Source organism: Narcine bancroftii, chromosome 1, assembly GCF_036971445.1.
Source record: "Narcine bancroftii isolate sNarBan1 chromosome 1, sNarBan1.hap1, whole genome shotgun sequence".
Lineage (NCBI taxonomy): Eukaryota > Metazoa > Chordata > Chondrichthyes > Torpediniformes > Narcinidae > Narcine > Narcine bancroftii.
Window position 1 is genome coordinate 153,576,445 of NC_091469.1, and position 12,023 is coordinate 153,588,467.

At 48.0% G+C, this 12,023-nt stretch overlaps 1 protein-coding gene across 2 annotated transcripts in view; it reads right to left on the minus strand.

Annotated features, from left to right (window-relative positions):
• Positions 1 to 12,023, minus strand: part of cfap99 (cilia and flagella associated protein 99) — a 264,896-nt gene that overhangs the window by 178,507 nt on the left and 74,366 nt on the right. The gene's annotated exons all lie outside the window — the stretch shown is intronic.

Here is a 12,023-nt window from a genome sequence, read left to right on the forward strand (position 1 = left end):
ACTTACGCCGCAGCCATGAAGGTGCTGAAAGGCCTCTACAAGCGATCGATGAACAAGGTCTATGCTCGGTACAAAATTGCTACAAGGAGGCAACAGCCCAGTGAGTCCTGTAGAGCTTATATTCAGGCACTAAGGGCAATGGGCAGGGACTGTGCCTGCACAGACAGAACTGCTGTGGAGACCACAGACGATCTCATTCGGGATGCCTATGTGCCCGGGGTTCAATCGAATGAGGTGAGGCAGTGCTTGCTAGAGCATGGGGGAGAAAACCTAGAGGACGTGATCCGGATCGCAGAGACGAAGGAGACTGCGGTCTTAGGTATGGACATGTACTCTCGGGGCATATACTCTGATGTGACTAGGATTCCCTCCCTTTACCCTACTACCCCCCCAGCCTGTCGGCTGCCGCTACGCTGCCCAATGCAACCCCAAAGTGTTATTTCTGCGGGAGGAACAAGCACAGCAGGTCCCAGTGCCCGGCGAGAAAAGCCAGGTGCCAGAAATGCCTTAAAAACAGCCACTTTGCTATAGTCTGTTGTTCCAAAATGGCCACCGTCAAACACAGTGCCTCGTGTGAAGCCCAATCACCACCCTCCCATTCAAACACTTCTTCCTCAGAGCTCTTGCCCAATGAGAGTGAGGGCTCCACCACGTGGCAGCACCTGACGTCACGGGGCAGACGCCGAGCGCGGAAGGTACAAACCACCCTTGCTACAAGGTACAACCCACCTTTGCCGCAATGACATTCACCCTACCTCGTGAAGCAACGTCTGACCAGGCCCCAGCCCCGACCTCAACGGCCACCACTGCTGCCGACCAGGGACCCGCCGCTGCCATCACTGCTGAGGCCGCTGCCACCATCACCACCACTGCCGCCGCTGCTGACCAGGGACCCGCTGCCACCGACCAGTGACCCGCCGCCTCTGCTGACCGGGGACCTGCCACCGCTACTGACTGAGGACCCGTCACCACCAAGGCAGCTGACCAGGTACCCGCAACTGCAACCGATGCTACCGACCTGGTACCCATCGACACTGCCGACCGGGGACATGCCGCCGCGACCAACGCTACCGACCCGGTACCCACCGACGCTGCCAATCGGGGACCCGAGGCTGCCGACCATGGACCGAACGCCGCAGTCGACTGCCCCACCGCCGACAAAAAGCAGTGACCCCCAACACTTACAGATGGCTGGCCGACACCCCCAGCAGGCTGCAGGCAGCAACACCAACTCCTCGACGCTGTCTCCCCAACTGTTTGCGTGATGTCATCACGCAGGACACTACCGTCTACATTACAAGTCTCTGCATCAGTAACCCTCGACCAGGACTTCCCCCAACCCCTCACAAAAGCAATGGAACTGATTAAAGTGCATGGACACTATACCAATTGCTTATTTGACTCGGGGTCAACTGACAGTTTTATCCGCCCAGACCTGGCCCACCGTTGCGGACTAGTTATTCTCCCCACTGCCCAGAGAATTTCATTGGCAACCAGATCGCACTCGACTGGGGTAAAAGGGTATTGCATAGTGACCCTGAAAGTCCAGGGCATCACGTTCACAGACCAAACTATTAGTCCTTCCCCAATTGTGCGCCCCTGCACTGCCGGGACTGGATTTTCAGTGCCAGTTTCAAACAGTTTCCCTGCACTTTGGGGGCCTCACGCTCCACTCTCTGTCTGTAACCACTCCACCCTGGAAGCCTCCTGCCAGCGGCAGCCCAAGCCACCTGCCCCCGCGCCCTGGGGCCTCACCTGTAGTTTCTCCACCCTCCGAGTTGCTCCACCAGTGCTTTTCGCAAACCTCAACCCTGGCTGGAAGCCTGTGGCCACCAAAAGCCAGCAATATAGTTATGAACACAGGAAATTTATCACAAGTAAGTGTGCAGACTGTTGGACGAGGGCATTATCGAACCGAACTTGAGTCCCTGGAGGGCCCAGGTGGTGGTTGTTAAAAACGGGGAGAAGCCGCGGATGGTGGTTGACTACAGCCAGACAATCAACCGCTTCACGTTTCTAGATGCGTACCCCCTTCCACAGATCACAGATGTGGTGAATCAGATCACCCAATACCGTGTATTATCCACCATTGACTTGCCTTCGGCCTACATCAGCTCCCAATCCACCGAGAATACCGACCTTTCATGGCCTTCGAAGCGAATGGGCGGCTGTATCAATTCCTCAGGGTACCCTTTGGGGTCACAATTGGCGTCGGGGTCTTCCAGCGGGAAATGGACCAGATGGTGGACCAGAACAGGCTGACTGCTACTTTCCCATATCTGGAAAGATGTCACCATCTGCGGCCATAACACGGAGGATCATGATGCCAACCTTGAGAAAATTTTTCAGACTGCATTTCGGCTGAACTTGACCTAAAATTTCGACAAGTGTGTCTTCCGGACCACTCAGTGTGGTGGAGAACGGGGTGGTCATGCCGGACCCTGACCGCATGCAACCCCTCAAGGACTTTCCCCCCACCCCCATCACACCCAGAAGGCACTCAGACGCTGCCTGGGTTTTTTCTCTTACTATGCCCAATGGGTTCCACACTATGCCGACAAGACACGGCCACTCATCAAGACCACCTCCTTCCCCCTGTCAACCGAAGCCAGAGCGGCCTTCAACCGCATCAAATCGGACATCGCTGCTATGCTATCGACGAGTCCATTCCGTTCCAAGTCGAAAGCGATGCGTCTGACTTTGCACTGTCAGCCACTTTGAACCAGGCCAGCCGGCCGGTAGCCTTCTTCTCCAGAACCCTCCAGGGTCCTGAGAGCCGACACTCCTCTGTCGAAAAGGAGGCCCAGGCCATAGTTGAAACAGTACGTCATTGGAGACACTACCTCACTGGCAGGCGCTTCATGTTTAGCAATACCCAGCAAGGTAAGATCAAGAATGACAAAATCGCCAGGTGGAGAATCGAGCTCTCCACCTTTAATTATGACATACTGTATCGGCCAGGTAAACTTAACGACCCGCCAGATGCACTCTCCAGGGGGACTTGCGCCAACATACAACTGGACAGGCTGCAGAAACTCCACGAGGAGCTCTGTCATCCAGGGGTCACTAGGATCACGCACTTTGTCAAAGCTCGCAACCTGCCCTACACGGTCGAGGAGATTCGCTCCATGACCCGAGCCTGGCCAGTGTGCGCTGAGTGCAAGCCCCACTTCTTCCGTCCGGAGAACACGCACGTCATCAAAGCCACCCACCCCTTTGTGCGTCTCAGCGTAGACTTCAAGGGGCCCCTACCGTCGACCAACTGTAACACCTACATCCTTATGGCCATCGACGAGTACTCCCGCTTCCTGTTCGCTGTGCCCTGCTCAGACATATCTGCCTCCTCAGTCATAGCGACCCTGTACAGCATTTTCGCCATCGTCGGGTACCCCAGTTACATCCACAGTGACAGGGGGTCCTCGTTTATGAGTGCAGAGTTGCGGCAGTACCTTCTGGAGCGTGGTATTGCTTCAAGCAGGACCACCAGCTATAACCCATGCGATAATGGGCAAGTTGAAATAGAGAATGCCATCGTCTGGAAAGCGGTTACACTTGCCCTCCGGTCTAAAGGTCTCCCCATTTCGCGGTGGCAGGACGTGGTCACTAGTGCCCTACATTCCATCCGCTCCCTCCTATGCACTGCCACCAATGCCACCCCGCACGAAAGGATGTTCTCTTTCCCGAGGAAATCCGAATCGGGAACGACCAAACCGGCGTGGCTCACAGTTCCCAGTCAAGTCCTTTTACAGCGCCACTCTAAGAACGACCCCTTGGATGACCGAGTGACTCTGCTCCATGCGAACCCGCATTATGCCTATGTTGAGTACCCGGACGGACGGGAGGACATAGTCTTGGTAAGGGACCTAGCCCAATCCAGATCAGGCACAGCAGTGCCTTTAACCCAACCTCCCCCTATTCCTTCTCCCCTAGGTCATGTGCTTGAACAGAGGGACCAGCACCACCCCACCAGCTCAGGCCATTGGGGAATTGAGCGAAGCAGTGGCCGCACCCTACGGGCCTGCCAGCGACACAAACTCCGGCGACCCCAATCCTGGCACCACGGTGGTCACACTGGATGGTCAGGCCCCCTGACTGGTACAGTCCCTAACCTCCATCCACCCCGGGGTCAGTTCTCAAAGAAGGGGTGAATGTGATAGTACAGATTCTATCACCAATGTGTGTATGTCCATATGTACAAATGGTAGAGTAGGATGACTGTGATTGGCTGAGAGTGTAGCCACACCTACTGGCAGGTCTTAAAGGGTTGCTCCTAGCCAGACCAGGTCATTCTGGACTGGTCGACCTACTTGTGATATGCTCCAGTCTTTTAGCTAATAAAAGCCTAGGTTTGGATCAACAAGTCTTTGGTTCTTTCGACGCGCTCTACACCCGGTAAATTTCGATCAGTGGGAAGAAACTGGAGCCCTCAGGGAAAACCCTCAGGGAAAATACATGGGGAGAATGTAAAAACTTCTTGCAGACAGCATGGGATTCGACCCCTGGTCCCAATCGCTGGTGCTGTAACAGTGCTACGCAAACTGCCACGCTCACCATGCTTACCTCTGCGTGAAGAAGTAGTGGTTTGCTGAGAAATATTAAAAACAAGCAATAAGGGGTGGCTGTATAATTCTGTGGCTACATCAAGACTCATGGCAAATGAATGACTAAACTCCTGAGAGTTTATGCTGCCTTGTTAACATTTCTCTCTGCCAGCGGCAGCGTCGGCAGAGATAAATGTTAAGAAGGCAGCACAAGTCAGGCAGTAGAAATGAAAGCTGCAGTTCTACCAGACAACAGATCATCTTGAACATTGGTTCTGAGAGAGAAAATATGCTGAATGCAGGATTTTGATGAGCTCGAGTGTCCCGTCACAAGATTGTTCTTGTGATTTAAGATAAACGTGCAAAATTGCATTTGGCTGCTGGAGTTAATCACTGACCACACAGATTTAATGAGAAAGTGACTGCAGATTTGCTGGGCAAATGAGATAGTTATGTGTGAAGGTATGAGGAAGAATTCAGACCCAGTAAAGTGGAACATGATTTTTCAGATACTGCTGTATAAGGAATATTTACCTCTGATGGCTGAATATTCATCCATCAGCAGAATGCTTACGGAACACAATTGGATGAAACTTCAGTCACAGTGCTGTCTTGTGAGATGACTCCAAACATGCCTCATCAATGCACTGACAGTGACTGCAGGCAAATCCAAAACAGTGCCTGTCGTTGGCAAGGACAAGGGTAAGTGGCTGATTCTATTGATATAAAGAAGATTAAAATTTGATTTAATGGTTAGGAATGTTGGTGGGAGATCTTTAAAACAATGAAAGATGGAAAGAATGCAGAGATTGATGAGGATGTTGCCAGGACTCAGGGAGCTGAGCTCTAGGGAGAGATTGAGCAGGCTGGGTTTTTATCCATTGGGGCGCAGAAGAATGATGGGTGATCTCATGGAGGTGTACAAACTCATAAGAGAAACTGATTGGGTGAACACACAGAGTCTTTTGCCCAGAGTTGGAGAACTAGTAACCATAGGTTTATGGTGAAGGGGGGACTGCCAAAGGAAGTGGTTGAGGCAGGTAGAATTGCAACATTTAAGACAAAAAAATGGACGGATACATGGATAATTTGAGTTTAGTGGGATATGAACGAAGCACAGGCAGGTGGAATTAGATGACACAAAGATTAAAGGTGTGGTGGACAGTGAGGAGTAGATGACACTAAAATTGGAGGTGTAGTGGAGAGCAAGGAAGGGTTTCAAAGCTTGCAGAGGGATCTGGACCAGCTGGAAAAATGGGCAGAAAATGGCAGGTGGAATTGAATGCAGACAAGTGTGAGGTCTTGCATTTTGGAAAGACAAGCCAAGGTAGGACATACATGGTAAATGATAGGGCACTGAGGAGTGCAGTAGAACAGAGAGATCTGGGAATACAGATACATAATTCCCTGTAAGTGCCAAGCCAAGCACAGGCAAATAGGGTTCTGAAGAGGGCTTTTAGCACATTGGTCTTCATAAATCAAAGTACTGAGAGGAGGAGTTATATAGTAAAGTTTTATGAGACATTGGTTAGGCCAAATTTGGAGTGTTGTGTGCAGTTTTGGCTACCTAATTATAGGAAAGATGTCAACAAGATTGAGAGATTGCAGAGAAGATTTACAAGGATGTTGCCAGGACTTTAGGAACTGAGTTCCAGGAAAAGATTAAATAGACGAGGACTTTATTCCTCACTGATAAACCATCAATCACTCACAAGACTATCGTGGAGAAACCAAGAGAGTTTAATTCACTTGAGAACATAGCATATCCTTACTGTTCGGTTGTCCTGCACTGAGTTGCAGGGGGCTGTGGAACCATCACCTTTATCCAGGACCCTGTGCGGAGGGGCCACAGGTACAACCAGCCAATAGGCATGCTTGACCAGATAATTATACATTACAGTGGTTGACCACACCCAGAGTGTGAGAGAATGAAGGGTGATTTGATAGAAGTATATGAAATTTTGAGGGGTATAGATAGAGTAGTCTTTTTCCTCTGAGGTTAAGTGAGACAAGAACTGGAAGACATAGGTGAAGGGTGAAAGGTGAAAAGTTTAAATTTAAATTTAGAATCAGAATTTATTGTCATGAACAAGTCATAAAATTCATTGTTTTGCGGCAGCTTCACAGAGCAAACATTCATATAAACACCTTACAAAAATTAAAAAATAGTGCACGAAAAGTAAAAGTAAGGCAGTGTTTTTGGTTCATTGATCATTCAGGAATCTGATGGTAGCAGGGAAGAACCTCTTGTGCCACTGAGTTCTCAACTTCAGGCTCCTGTACCTTTGTCCTGATGGTAGCAGAGTGAAGAAGGCATGCCCTGGGTGGTGGACAGAGGCTGCTTTCTTAAGACATCATCTCTTGTAGGTGTCCTCGATGGAGTGAAGTCTGGTGCTCGTGATGTCACAGGCTGAGTTAACAACCCTCTGGAGTTTATTCATGTCCTGAGCGTTGGTACCTCTGTACAAGACAATAATGAAACCAGCCAGAATGCTCTCTAATGTACATTTGTAGAAGTTTTTGAGAGTCTTCGGTGACATACCAAATCTCCTTAAACACCTCACAAAGAATGGCTGTTGGAGAGACTTATTTGTGATTGCATTGACATTGAGGCTCCAGGACAGATCCTCGGAGATGTTGACAGCCAGAAATTTGAAGTTTTTGACCCTCTCCATTACTGAGTCCTCAATGAAGACTGGATTGTGCTTTCCTGACTTCTCTTGAAGGCTACATTCATCCCCTTGGTTTTGCTAACGTTGAGCGCTAGGTTGTTGGTGTGACACCACTCAACGAGCTGATCTATCTCCCTCCTGGACGCTTCCTCATTGCCGTTTGTGATTCTGCCGACAACTGTGGTGTCATCAGCAAATTTGTAGAGAGTATTGTAATTGTGCCTGGCTACAGTCATGTTTGTGTACAGAGTAGAGCAGTGGGCTAAGCACGCACGCATCCTTGAGATTGTATGTAAGGAAGAGACATTCTTTCCAATTCATACTGACTGTGGTATTTCGATGAGGAAGTCAAGGATCCAGTTGCAGGAGTGGGGGGAGGATGGTGGTGCAGAGGTTTGGAGCCTCTCACAACTAGGGAATAATGCTGTTGTAGGCCGAGCTGTAGTCGATGAAGAGCAGCCGTATGTATGAATTGCTGTTCTAGAGGTGATCCAGAGCTGCGTGGGAGAGCCAGCGATATTGTACCTGTTGTGGAGCAATTGTCTTTGGCTTGGCTTCGCGGACGAAGATTTATGGAGGGGGTAAAAAAGTCCACGTCAGCTGCAGGCTCGTTTGTGGCTGACCAGTCCGATGCGGGACAGGCAGACACGATTGCAGCGGTTGCAAGGGAAAATTGGTTGGTTGGGGTTGGGTGTTGGGTTTTTCCTCCTTTGCCTTTTGTCAGTGAGGTGGGCTCTGCGGTCTTCTTCAAAGGAGGCTGCTGCCCGCCAAACTGTGAGGCGCCAAGATGCACGGTTTGAGGCGTTATCAGCCCACTGGCGGTGGTCAATGTGGCAGGCACCAAGAGATTTCTTTAGGCAGTCCTTGTACCTTTTCTTTGGTGCACCTCTGTCACGGTGGCCAGTGGAGAGCTCGCCATATAATACGATCTTGGGAAGGCGATGGTCCTCCATTCTGGAGACGTGACCCATCCAGCGCAGCTGGATCTTCAGCAGCGTGGACTCGATGCTGTCGACCTCTGCCATCTCGAGTACCTCGACGTTAGGGGTGTGAGCGCTCCAATGGATGTTGAGGATGGAGCGGAGACAACGCTGGTGGAAGCGTTCTAGGATGATCGGCCAATTGCAGTGGGTTCAGATCTTTTCTTAGGTACAAGTTAATTCTGGCTGTGACCAACCTCTCAAAGCATTTCATCACAGTAGAATTTAGTGCTTCTGGGCAATAGTTGTTGAGGCTGCTCACACTGTTCTTCTTGGGTAATGGGTGATTGATGCCCTTTTGAAGTAAGTGGGAACATCTGACTACAGCAATCAGAGGTTGAAAGTGAAAAGTTAATATCGTGATGTTATCTTAAAATGTACGTCATTGTATATCTTCAGTTAAATTATTTTTCTGTATTTTCTTTTCCCTCAAGTCAAAAGGATCACTGGAGTGTCTCTCTCTCTCTCTCTCTCTCCCCCCTCCCCCCCCACCCCCCATCCAAATGATCTACTGGGATTGCTATCTGAAGAGGGAGTGCAAAATCATTGAGGACCCCTTCCACCCTGCACACCGCATCTTTCAGCTGCTCCTGTCGGGGAAGAGATACAGGAGGATCAGAGCCAGCACCACCAGGCTGAGGAGCAGCTTCTTCCCACGGGCAGTGAGGATATTGAATAACCAAAGGAATTGCTCACTCTAACTATCCGAGACTCTCATATTCATGAAACAATATTTATTTATTTATTCATATATATGAATACATTGTATATATGTATTAATTGTTGTATATGTGTTATGTCTGGTTGTGTGTCTGCGTGTTTTACACCGAAGACCAGAGAACGCTGTTTTGTTGGGTTGTAATTGTGCAATCAGAAGACAATAAATTTAACTCTCACAACCCTGTAGTTTTTGGGGGATGGGTGAAACCTGGAGCACCAGGGGAAAACCCACGTAGACATGGGGAGAATGTACAAACTCTTTACAGGCAGCAACAGATCCAAACCCGGATCACTGGCGCTGTACTAGCATTGGGCTAAGTACTAAGCTAACTGCGGCAGCCAAATTAAAAAAAAATAAAACCTTGAACTTGAATATTGATAATTAAGTGAAACTGAATGTAAGAGATTTAGGGCAGAGTGAAGAGAAAACATCTTTACTGTGTGACGGTTTCCCGAGATAAATCTGTTAAATGAATGCAATCTATTTTTGTATCCAGGGAGTTGAGACAGCTTCTAACAGCGAGACCAGTGAGACATGGGATGAAGTGAAGGGATACGAAAACTTTGGATTGCGGGGATGGGATTAGGTGGCTCAGTGCCACACAGATTGCTTCAGTTGAGTACCGTGATCACAGGTTGGAATTTCAGTGTAATTCTTTGCAGTGGTAATTCAGTACCAGATTTATGTGTATCATATGATTCATTATATAACCATATGTTCCCTTCACGAGTGTCACTTTAACCAAACGAGCAACAAGACTCACTGGTTCCCATGCCCACTTGGAGCAGGCAGTCTGTGGAAAGAGTAACTGGTAAATGTAAGAGTTGATTCACAGCTGATAGAACCATAGTAAAAACACAGAAATGCTGGAGGAACTCAGCAGGTCTCACAGGGTCCATAGGAGATAGAGATATATAACCAATATATATCTGGATGATAACATAGAAGGGCTCAGGCCCAAAACATCAGTAATATCTCTTCTGCTCCTATGGACGCTGTGAGACCTGCTGAAGTTTTGTTTTTACTACAATCACAGTGTTTGCAGAATTTCATACCTCACTGATAGTACCACAGAACATTACAACAGGCCATTCAGCCTGGACCTCATCCCATTGACCTGCACCCAGACCATAGCTCTCCACACCCTTTCCATCCATGTACCCATCCAAATCTTTCTTCAATGTTGAAATCAGCTGGTAGCTTGTTCCAAACTCTCGCTACTCTCTAGTTCTTCTCTCACTTCACCTCAGTATAAAAAGCCTATTTGCATTTACCCTCTCTCTACCCCTTATACCCGATGATGTTCAATATTATACCGTGCAAACTTTGTTAAAGCACATTTACATGGTTTAGTTAGCTTTTCAAGGAATTGGGGGAAAGAGCTGATTTTATTTTAACATGATCAGATTTTTAAAATTCTTCTCCTTTGGGGTAGGAGTGATGCCAGAGAGCCCAGAGTTTATTGCTCCAGCTGCCATGAGGAAACTGCTTTCTTGAAGTGCTGCTGGTTGTGTGATAAAGATACTGCAAGAAGCTTGCTCAGAATTTATTTATACCCACCGACAATGAAAGAGGGCCAATATATTTTTTATTTGTGATGGTTATCATTTGGAGAGCAACTTGTCATAGAGTTTTACGGCACAGAACCAGGCCCTTTGGCTCAATTTGTCCATGCAGACCAAGTTAGTCCCATTTGCCCATGTTCAGCTCTTAGTCAAGTGCTGGTTGAAAAGCTACAAACTCTAAGCCTCTGTATCCCCTTCTGCAAGTGGATCCTTGATTTTCTTATGGGAAGACTACAGACAGTACAAATTGAAAACAACATCTCCTCTTCATTGATGATCAACACAGGCACACCCCAAGGATGCATGCTTAGCCCACTGCTCTAGTCATTATACTGCCATGACTGTGTGGCCAGGCACAATTCCAATGCTCTCTACAAGTTTTCCGGAAAGCTTGCCAGCGGCTATAATTTGTGAGGTGTCTGAGGAGATTCGTTATGTCACCGAAGAATATCATAAACTTCTACAGGTGTACCATGGACAGCATTCTGGCTGGTTGCATTTGCCTGGTAGGAGGCACCAAATCTCAGGACAAGAATAAACTCCAGAGGGTTGTTAACTTGGCCTGCGACATCACAGGCACCAGATTTTACTCCATCGAGGACATCTACATGAGGCATTGTCTTAAAAAAGCATCCTCTATCCTCATAGACCCTCACCACCCAGGCCATGCCCTCTTCACTCTGCTACCATTGAAAAAAAGGCACAGTAGCCTAAAGACGAGCCCTCAGCAGCACCAGGACGGCTTCTTCCCCTCCGCCATCAGATTCCTGAATAATCAATGAACCAAAGGCTCTGCCTCACTTTTCGTGGACTTATTATTTTTATTTGTTATAGTGATGTTGTAAGAAGGTTATAAGATGGATGTTTGCACAATGAAGCTGCTGCAAACCCCGAATCTCATGACTTGTTCATGACAATCAATTCTAATTCTAATTCTGATTCTATTTCTCTAAATCTTTCATATCCATGCCATGTAAGTTACAATTGGCCCAACTGCACCACTCTCTCTGGCAGCTTGTTCTACCTACCACCCATTCTCTGTGTGAAGAAGGTGCCTTTCTGCTTCCTTTTAAATCTTTCCCCTCTCACTTTAAATCTGTGCCACCTAATTTTAGATTTCCCTGAGGCTATGATAATTGACCTGATCTATGCTCCTCATAGTTTTATATATGGGTAACTCTCAAAGATTCTTCCTCAGGTTCCTGTTTTCAAGGGAGAAAAATCCCAGCCTGTTCAGAACCAAAAAAGATATGGAGGCATGGAAATGCACAATATAGAAACAGGCTCTTCAACCCACTTATACTATACTAGCCATCAGATACCTGTCTCTATTAATCCCATTGGGTCCATAGTTTACAGGGTGTTGGAAATACTCAGCAGCATTGTTCTTTCGCTAGTGTATGTGCATGTGCGTTGCAGCCAGCGCACAACGTGCGCACAAACGGAACAAAGCAGGTCAAAGTAGAGAACAAAAGCTAAACTAAATACATTACTTCATCGAATGCAATCATATTTGCATTATATTAAAACATGCCAATACAATT